Consider the following 10,210-nt stretch of genomic DNA (forward strand, 5'->3'; position numbering starts at 1 on the left):
AGGTTTAACGAAGTCTAGATATTTTTGATAAACGAAGTCTAGATATTAGTAGAAAGGAAACTGCTTGCCTTAGACTTAGCCTGGCAAGTGGCAATACGCCTTGGAATGCCTTTGCATGCCCTGGAATACATACACCCAACAAACCTTCGTATGCCCTGAAACAACTTCCCTAACAATGGACTCCCATGAAGCCTTGTACGTGTATATATATGAACATCAGGCCACAGAAGGGCATCATCTAGCGTTTACTTTGCTATTACTCTTGCACTGCCACACGGCTGGCAGGTAACCTCGGATTCCCTTCTTTAGCTTTCCCTATCGAAACTTTTTTCTTTTTTTGAAAACCACCAGCGAGAAAATCGCCGGGCATATATTAATAGAGAAGGATTCCCTATCAAAACTTGCTGTTCTTCTTTTGTTCCTGTTATATCAATGACACTATGAATATATATCTATATATGGTGCCATGCCTTAGTTATCTTTTTATTGTTTCCCCATTTCTTGAAATGAATTATGATGTCTCCCTTAGGATAATTAGTTGATCGTCCTTTCATAATGTTATAGCTAGTGCCCATTTAGGCCCTGTTTGGATGCTTAGTTTTTTTGGTCTTTTAGATCAATACCATGGCTTTTAAAAATACCTAGGTACCTGAAAGAAAGAAGGTGTTTGGATGTAATTAATTCTCAGTTTTGGAAACTATGGTATTAGCAAAACCACAGTTTTTTCGTAGTCCCAGAAACTGAACTGCGATCCTCTTTATTTTTGATGGAGCTCTCCACGCGCGCGACGCGCGTCCTACCAGATGGCGCGCGTCTTGTTTTCTCTGCACGCCTTTTTTTTCATCCGTGTGCAGCCGTTTTGTTTCTGGAACTCTCCATCTTCCAGAACCAAAAGGTCACTTGCTCACGCAGCTCACCCGTGTGGCTTCCATAGCAGGCTGAGAGAAGGATGGGAGAGAAGGACAAGGTGAGTTTTTCCCTGGACTGATTCGCTTCTTGCCCCCAATTGATTTTGATCCCTGAGTCTGTAGTACGAGATCTGTTAGGGAACTAGATCGGAGATAGGAGAATTGGGGAAAATATGATCAGGAGGAAGCAAGGAGAAATAGGTTGGTAGAGCACGGAAGTAGGAGGACAGTAAATTGTGTTCTGTTCTTTGATACCCTTTTCCTCACCAAGTTACTCTCCTTAATACACCCGGATGACTGGCTGCATCGTCCCTAACACAGTCATCGGCCGCCAACAGAGTTGTAGTTCTGCTCAGATGTTGGCCCTGTGAAGATGGGCCTTGTCGATCTTTATTCTTGCAGCGTTTTAATTTAGTTCAAACTTGACTTCACAGGTCGATTGAGATGCATGCTTTGGTGATCTGTTTTCTCTTTTGATCAATTTAATCTGTCCAACTTGGTTCCAGTCTTGATTCTTTCAGTAACAATCCAAAGCAGGTTGCTAGTTAGGTTTGTGTTCTATTTTCAAAGGCACACATATGGTTCGACCTGTTTTTATTTATATACGAAGTGTTCATCTATAACTGACATATATATATGTCTGTATTACGTCAGGGGATAAAGGAAAGCCAAGAGCACATTGGAGTGATGCACAAACTAAATTTCTTGTTTCCATGATGGAGTATCATCTCTCAGCAAGATACTGAGGCCAAAATGGATGGACCAAAGAAGGATGGAGCTGTATGGCTGCTCGGCTGAACAACAAATACCCTGTTTCTAATTTCACTGTGTCACAGCTCAAGGACAGGGAACAAAGACTCAAGAAAGATCACAATATTGTGAAATCAATTGTGAGCAAGAGCGGTTTTGGTTGGAACCCAGAGATTAAAGTGCCAACAGCCATTGATGAAAAGTGGAAAGAGTTATCTGAAGATCAACAGAAGTGGAGAAATAGACCATTCCCATATTATGATGATTTATATGACATTTATGATGGTATGTACACAATCTGAGAGACACTAGACTAATAATTTTTTTGGTGCTGACTTTATGAACCTTGGTTTTCCTTGTACTCCTACTTTATTAGGGAAGGTAGCAGAAGGGAAGCGTTGCAGAAGGACAACAGATTTGCAGCCACAGAAGCAGACGACAAATTCATCCTCACAGGAACATATTATCAATAAAGTTGGTACACTACCGGAAACAGTATATATGCCGAGTGCATTCCTTCGAGCACTCGGCAAATAAATATATTTACCGAGTGCCTACAGATAAACACTCGGCAAAAAACTTATTTGCCGAGTGCAGAAAATAAAACACTCGGCAAACAACAACAAGACACTCGGCAAAGAATAGGCACTCGGCAAAAGACCGCCACGTGTGACGGCCATCAACTAGGGTGTCGGCGGTTAGAACTTTGCCGAGTGTCGGTTAGTGACACTCGGCAGAGAGAATGTTTTTATCTGACACTCGGCAAATCGGTTCGTTTGCCGAGTGTTTTATTTTGGCACTAAATTAAAAAAGTTTTTTTCCTCTTCTGACCTTGAAATTTTTTCTACTGTCCACATACAACTTGTGGTACTCCATGTTAAGATATGGTATATTTTTGGATCTGTTTGCTATATTTAATTAATTTATTGCTTTTCAAGGAATTTTTTGGTATAAGTCAAATTTGAAGTGCAAGTGATTCAAATAATAGAATAAAATGAGTAGAAAAATAATATTCATGTTATTGAGTCCGGTGTGAGGCCTTACCCAGGACATGAAAAGAAATTTCGAACATCTTATTCAAGAAACACGACCACGAACATGTGGTCGAATGATTTTTAAATTCTAAAAAAAACAAATGAAGTCTGAAAATCATTAAATTTGTTAAGATCTCGTGATGTCATACGTGGAGGCTATAGTAAAAAATAGAGAAGGTTTTGGACAATCTGTCTCATACGATGTTTACAAACCGAAGTATCTCAGAAGAAGAATTGTAGCGTTGAGAAAGATTCGGTAAGATTTTGAGTCAAAGGGACGGTCGAATTGGGGTTTGACTTCAAAACTTTTTGTATAGGCAATAGAGAACCTAGAGTGATTCATGTGTAATTTTGGTAATTTTTTGGATCTGTTTGATAATTTTGATTTATTAAGTGCAATTATAGAATTTTAATTAATATACATTGAATTTGAGCTACAACTGCATGAAATAATAAGTTTTTTTCGCTTCTGGTCTTGAAACTTTTTCTACTCTCTGCATACAACATGTGGTACTCCATATTAAGATTTGGTATATTTTTGGATCCGTTTGCTATATTTAATTAATTTATTGCTTTTGAAGGATTTTTTTGTATAAGTCAAATTTGAACTGCAAGTGATTCAAATAATAGAATAAAATGAGTAGAAAAATGATATTCATGTTATTGAGTCCGGTGCGAGGCCTTATCCAGGGCATGAAAAGAAATTTCGAACATCTTGTTCAGGAAACACGACCACGAACGTGTGGCTGAATGGTTTTTAATTTCTAAAAATCAAACGAAGTCTGAAAATCATGAGATTTGTCAAGATCTCGTGATATCATACATGGAGGCTGTGGTAAAAATTTGAGAAGGTTTTGGACAATCTGTCACGTACGATGTTTATAAACCGAAGTATCTCAGAAGAAGAATCTTAGCGTTGAGAAGGATTCGATAAGATTTTGAGTCAAAGTTGCGGTCGAATTGGGGTTTGACTTCAAAACCTTTTGTATAGGCAATAGAGAATATAGATTGAGTCATGTGTAATTTTGGTAATATTTTGGATCCGTTTGATAATTTTAATTTATTAAGTGCAATTATAGAATTTTAATTGATATACATTGAATTTGAGCTACAACTGCATAAAATAATAAGTTTTTTTCACTTCTAGCCTTGAAACTTTTTCTACTTTCTACATCCAACATGTGGTACTCCATGTTAAGATTTGGTATATTATAATGGAAAAATATTCCTAGAAAATCAAATGAAAAAAGAAAAAACCGAAGGAAAATGAAAAAAATGTGGGTTTACTGAGTGCACCTGGTTTGGCACTCGACAAAGATTGGGTTTGCCGAGTGTCATATCTGGGACACTCGACAAACTTCCCACACCCGGCCCTACACACAGTATTTTAGGGTTTAGGAAAAGGAGGATACGAAGAAAAATAAAGAAAAAAACTTGGTTTGTCGAGTGCCCCTAATCTGGCACTCGACAAAGATGGGGTTTGCCGAGTGTCAAATCTGGGACACTCGACAAACAGCTTTACGGGCCCCACACACGCAGTAGTTTAGGTATTGAAAATGAAAAAAACAAAATGGGGGTTTGCCGAGTGCTAGATCGCGGGCACTCAGCAAACCTCCCTCGTAACCACCCTAATCCCGTACCCGGCCGCACACACACTCAAACACATAGCCGCGCGCCCGTGCCCGCCCACACCAACGGCCGGCCCCGCCGCCCGCCCACACCACGCCACCGTCCCCACGCCTGCGCTCGCCCACACTAGTCCCCGACGCCGTTTCGCTGCCCCAGGCGCCCACCCACACCGCTGACCAGCCCGCCCAGGACCACACCCGCCCACACCACGTCGCTGGCCCCGCCGCCAGCCCCGTGCCCGCACCCGCCCACACCAGCCCCTGGTGCTCGGCCTCCCACACTCAGAGCCACCTTGTCGTCACCACGAACGCCAACACGCGCACCTCTGCGTCGGCCCTGCCTGCTGAGCTGAGTTGAGCTCTTCCGTTGGCTCGACGCCACCTGCGAGGCACACCACCTCGAATAGTCGTCTCCCCCGCATTTCGCCCGGTCTCCTCCCCCGCGACGGCCGCCAGAGCCACCCAAGGATGATGACCAGTCCATTTGGCCACCCCGTAGCCACCACTGGGAGCGCTACAAGTATAAGCTCTATCCTCCTCGTCTTTTGTTTTGTGATTGTTGGTGTCTTGATTTCATTTCGCGTGCAGTGCTCACAGAAGAACTGAATAAAACCTTGTTTGTGTGGTTAGAATTCCGGTGATTTCCTGCTGGTCGAGTTTGGTGCTAGCATTGCCCGATATCGAATGTTAGATGCAGTATGTGCTAATGTATGTGCAGTTTGGTGATTTTGTCGTTTTCACATTCCAGACGTAGGAGTCTGAGAGTGGCTTCTCTTGTTGCTAACAAGAAGGCCACAGATTTGTGCTTGGCATGTTTACGTGCTTAAATCCTTGGATCTCGGTGAGATTCTAGATTTTGGTTTAGGATATTTTAGCGATAGACAACACGTACGCTTCATGTCTTGCAAGCCTGAGAACACATATGGTTGGAGTATCATGATTTCTGTTGTCGGTTGGATTAGGCTTGTGCTATTTGGATTCCAGAGGCATGTGTTATGCTATTGGAATACTGACTTTTTTGGACGAGGGGAAACTATACTATTTCATCTTTTACAGAAAAAAGCTCCATAAAAAGTTTGTGGTCAAAACATTAATAGTTGGCCCTGCCATTTTGAACATAGCTACTGGACAAAATGTGTTTTGTGTCAGAGACACATTAAGTTCAGACAAGTTCAAGTCTGAAGAAAGTGGTTCACAGGCTTGCAAAAAGCAAGAAATGTTTTGTGACATTCATAATTATTCCATGACTTATAGTTGGTGAATGTGGGTGGACATAACTATGACACACCATGAAACTAATGAGTTCTTACTGAATTGGTTTATGCTGCTGCTTAGTTTGAGGTCTACTTATTAATTTGCATCTAGGTGGCGCTTATGCCTACTTATTAATTTTAGGTTTGAGTCATGATTAGTTCCAAGGCTCTGGGATGCTCGCACTTTCATGTAAACTCTATTAGCTCTGCGACAAGTTGTTTCAGCATTATTTCTTGGACTCTGTATGTGGTTGTCGGCCATCGTGCCATTGGTTTGTTGCAGGTTTTGGGTGCCTCACCGTGCAGGGGAGGTGCTGTCGAAATTTACAATTGACACTATTATGTTCATTTGTTGTAGGAGAGGCGATTGCAAGGATTATTCCCCACCATCCTCGACTCGTCACTTTGCTGGACAGCAAGGTGAGGCATCCTACACCCCTCTTTCCATATCATGTTCGTATATCACATAACAGAGCTAGGCGTCTCCCATTCGAAAGAGATACGGTTTGAAATATGCAGATCTTTGCATGTCTATAACCATGTCTGTTTCGAATTATCCATGTTTTTTGGACAATCCGAGGATGTGTAGATGGAGTTAGTTTCCATGCTCTACTCGGATCCAAGATAGAGTTTCAGCAGCATCTCCCTGTTGTTCTCCAGATACACAATCTCCCTGCCTGGACATGTATTAGGAGAACAGCGGGGAGGTGCTGCCAAAATTCTGTCTCGGATAGGAGTAGAGCATGGAAACTAACCCCATCTACACATCCTCAGGTGGGATTAGGACCTATCTTCACCTATTAGACAGTATAGGAACCTATAGATGCAATTGTTTTTTATATTACTTGCCGATATGTTAGAGGATGGATGACAGTGAGCGGATATACACGGGCTGCTCTAGTCATGGTTCGTTGATCGATGAAAGGATTAAGAAGACCGATGTTTTCTTAGAACTAGCATTTACAAGGGTTAAAGGAGGGCATGCCACTTGGTGTCCCTGTAGCATTTGTGCAAACACGCATCAACAAACAAAGGTGGTCATGGGCAAACATCTTTGCAAGAATGGATTTACGGCGGACTATACCCGGTGGATCTACCATGGTGAATCCGATCGTGTGAGAGACAAGGTCGTGAGACAATGCATCGAGGATTATGATGATGATGTCGGGGTAGGAGACATGTTAAATGACTATCATGAAGCACACTTTGATGAAGGACATAGGGAGGAGGAGCCAGAGCCAACCACAAAGGCGTATTATGATATGTTGTCTGCGGCATAGCAACCCCTTCATGGGCATGCCAAGGTTTCTCAACTAGATGTCATTGCACGCCTAATGGTCATAAAGTTAAATTTAGCTTGAGTCGAGAAGCCTTCGATGTTATGCTGATAGTTTGAAAGCTCTAGTTTGGTTTTGGTGAATTGATGAAACCCTAAGTGCTAACCTAGTTTATCAAGTGATCATGACATAGGTAGCACATTCCAAGTGGCGAAGCAAATGAAGATCATGACATGATGATGGTGATGCCATGGTGATGATCAAGTGCTTGGACTTGAAAAGAAGAAAGAGAAAAATAAAAGGCTCAAGGCAAAGGTATAAATTATAGGAGCCATTTTGTTTTGGTGATCGAGACACTTAGTGAGTGTGATCACATTTAGGATCGATAGCCCTACTATTAAGAGGGGTGAAACTCGTATCAAAATGTGGTTATCAAAGTGCCACTAGATGCTCTAACTCATGGCATATGCATTTAGGATCTAGTGGAGTGCTAACACCCTTGAAAATGTTTGTGAAAATATGCAAACACATGTGCACAAGGTGATACACTTGGTGGTCGGCACATTTGAGCAAGGGTTAGGAACTTCACCGGCAGAGTGTTCGCCCATACAGTGCGAACAGTCTGACGGTGCCACCGGCGCCCTAGATAGAAAAGATGGAGGTCACTGTAAATGACCGGACGCTGGTCTCTAAAGGACCGGCGCGTCCGGTCAGTAGCAGCAGAAAAAGAGCAGCGTCGGTCATTGACCGGATGCTGGCGCTGAAACAACCAGATGCTGGCTAGCTACGTTCGGTCACACTGACATGGTCGCGCATAGAGGAGTCGCCAAGTGATCGGACGCTGGGTGTGTTTGGTCGAGCATGACCGGACACGTCCAGTCATGAAAAGTCATCTCTGGATGCTTACTGGAAATGACCGAACGCTGGGGTTCAGCGTCTGGTCACTTTGAGCTGTTGCGTCTGGTCATCACTTGACCATTGAGATCGGGCGATCAACATTTGAAGAGAGGGGACACGTGGCATGCATCGCGTGACCGGACGGTCACCCCGTGTTGTGCCCAGTGAAGGGGTACAACGGCTCTATTTCGTGGGGGCTTCTATTTAAGCCCCATGGCCAGCTCAAGCTCAGCCTCTTATCCATTTGCATTGACATAGCAACTTTGTGAGCTTAGCCAAAGCCCTCACACTCATCTCCATCATTGATTCATCATCTTTGTGAGATTGGGAGAGAATCCAAGTGCATTGCTTGAGTGTTTGCATCTAGAGGCACTTGGTGTTCGTGTTTCGCTGCGGGATTTGCTTGTTACTCTTGGTGGTTGCCACCACCTAGATGGCTTGGAGCAGCAAGGATCGTCGAGCGGAGGGTGGTGATTGTCTCTGGCTCCGATCGTGGTGACTGTGAGGGGTTCTTGACCTTTCCCCGGTGGAGAGCTAAAAGGTACTCTAGTGGATTGTTCATGGCTTGTGTGATCCTCATCTTGTGTTGGTTGTGCGGCACTCTATTGAGGGTTTGGCGTGTGATGCCAATTAGCACGTGAACCTCCAAGTGAGTGAATCGCCACATCGAGGAGTAGCTTGCTGGCAAGCAAGTGAACCTCGGTAAAAAATCATTGTGTTCATCATTTGATTCCGAGGTGATTGGTATTCATTGCTATTGATTCTTGTGATTGATTGGTTCACTCATTGACACGGCGGTATAACTATCTTGCTCACTCTCTTTACATTACCGCAAACTAGTTGTCAAGCTTTTTAGTGTAGCTAGTTGTGAGAGCTTGTTAGTTTGGTTAGTGTGGCTCTTTAGTTAGCCTTTGAGAGCACACTAACTTAGTGTAGTGGCATAGCTATTGTGTGGATAGAAACTATATCATCTAGAAATATGGTAGGTGGCTTGCAATTGTAATAGGCTAGTGCAACACTTGCTACGCCTTATAATTGTCTAACCGGTTTGTTAAGTGTTGTTGTAGAAATTTTTAATAGGCTATTGACCCCCCTCTAGCCATTAGGACCTTTCATAGTTGTTGGTAGCCTACTCCTAGATGGTCACATCCTGCCAAAGAGCATGTATGAGGCACAGAAACTCCTTCGTGCACTTAAGATGCCATATGAGCAGATACATGCTTGTCCGAAGGGATGCATCTTATTTAGGAAAGATCATGCGGAAGCAAAGTACTGTGTGAAGTGTAAATCATCTAGGTTCCTAGAGGTAGACTCTAGTGATGGTCAGAAGAGGCAGCTCGCCATCCCCATGAAGATCCTACGGTACCTTCCATTCATACCGAGGACCCAACGACTTTACATGACTAAGGAATCCACGAAACAGATGACATGGCACAAATACAGACGTCAATACAATCCTGAGAAGCTGGTGCATCCATCCGATGGTGAAGCATAGACAAGGATTAATATGATTCATTGTGAGAAAGCTCTAGAGGCTCGTAACATACGTTTTGCGCTGGCAACAGATGGGTTCATCGTTTATTGATTTTTACATACTTTTGCATTGCATTGTAACATTGGGATGAAATATTATAGGCTCAGCTAGAACAAGAAACGAGGTGCCAGGAGGAGCTAGAGGCAAAGATGGAGGTAGAGCGGCAGAGGATGGAGGCAGAGCGACAGAGGATGGAGCTACAGATGTTTGAATATATGAGTGGTGTTTATGCTGCAATCGGTCAACCTCCGCCACCGATGCCAGTCCCTCCTCCTCAACCTGCTCCAAACATTGTTTTAGGCATTGTGAGTCGCTTTACAACCTTATAATCACCATTTCTAGTTTATGCAGAATCAATCTTATAAAGATGCCTAAACACTAGAAACTTAGTGACTAATGCTATATGTTTATTACCAACTAGTACTTAAGCAATCATACTAGAGCACAATGCAACGGAGAAGATATTGCTGACAGTTGCAAGGGTTATACTAGTTAGGCAGTAGAGAGACCATATGTGTTGTTCAATCTTGACTCACACATGCAATCTTTTCTCCTTTGTGCAGCATCAATCGACGACATCAAATGAGCCTCATGACCCAGCGTGGTCGCAGTGGAACTCGTGGCCTAAGTGACTACTTGTGATTTTATTTGCATTTGCATTTGTGGATTACCTATGACTACTTATGACTATTTGTGGTTGTGAATGAACCTACTAGTGATTCTGAAGTTTATTTGCATTAATGTGTTGTCGATATATCTATATAAACTACCTGTGATGTTTATTGTGAACTATTTGTGATGGATGTGATGTTTATTTGAAGGTGTTACGTGACTGTGACCGAAACAAATAAACTGGTTATTTGTGGCAGCTTTGCCGAGTGTTACACTAGGCAAAAAGGCTATTTGACGAGTGCCATGGAAATTACACT

The 10,210-nt window shown here is 42.9% G+C and overlaps 2 long non-coding RNA genes across 3 annotated transcripts; both read left to right on the forward strand.

Annotated features, from left to right (window-relative positions):
• Positions 1-255: 255 nt before the first annotated feature.
• Positions 256-3,110, forward strand: LOC136482164 (uncharacterized). 2 transcript variants are annotated; one of them, XR_010764997.1, is made up of 3 exons: positions 256-285; positions 1,563-1,943; positions 2,035-3,110. It is a non-coding gene; the product is annotated as an uncharacterized lncRNA (long non-coding RNA). The 2 variants fall into 2 exon arrangements; XR_010764996.1 differs by lacking the exon at positions 256-285 and adding an exon at positions 292-967 and having other exon boundaries at positions 2,035-3,109.
• Positions 3,111-5,446: 2,336 nt separating this feature from the next.
• LOC136482698 (uncharacterized) lies at positions 5,447-9,988 on the forward strand. The gene is made up of 3 exons (XR_010765168.1): positions 5,447-5,993; positions 9,383-9,586; positions 9,845-9,988. It is a non-coding gene; the product is annotated as an uncharacterized lncRNA (long non-coding RNA).
• The last annotated feature ends 222 nt before the right edge of the window (positions 9,989-10,210 follow it).

The sequence above is a fragment of the Miscanthus floridulus genome, chromosome 9 (genome assembly GCF_019320115.1).
Source record: "Miscanthus floridulus cultivar M001 chromosome 9, ASM1932011v1, whole genome shotgun sequence".
NCBI lineage: Eukaryota > Viridiplantae > Streptophyta > Magnoliopsida > Poales > Poaceae > Miscanthus > Miscanthus floridulus.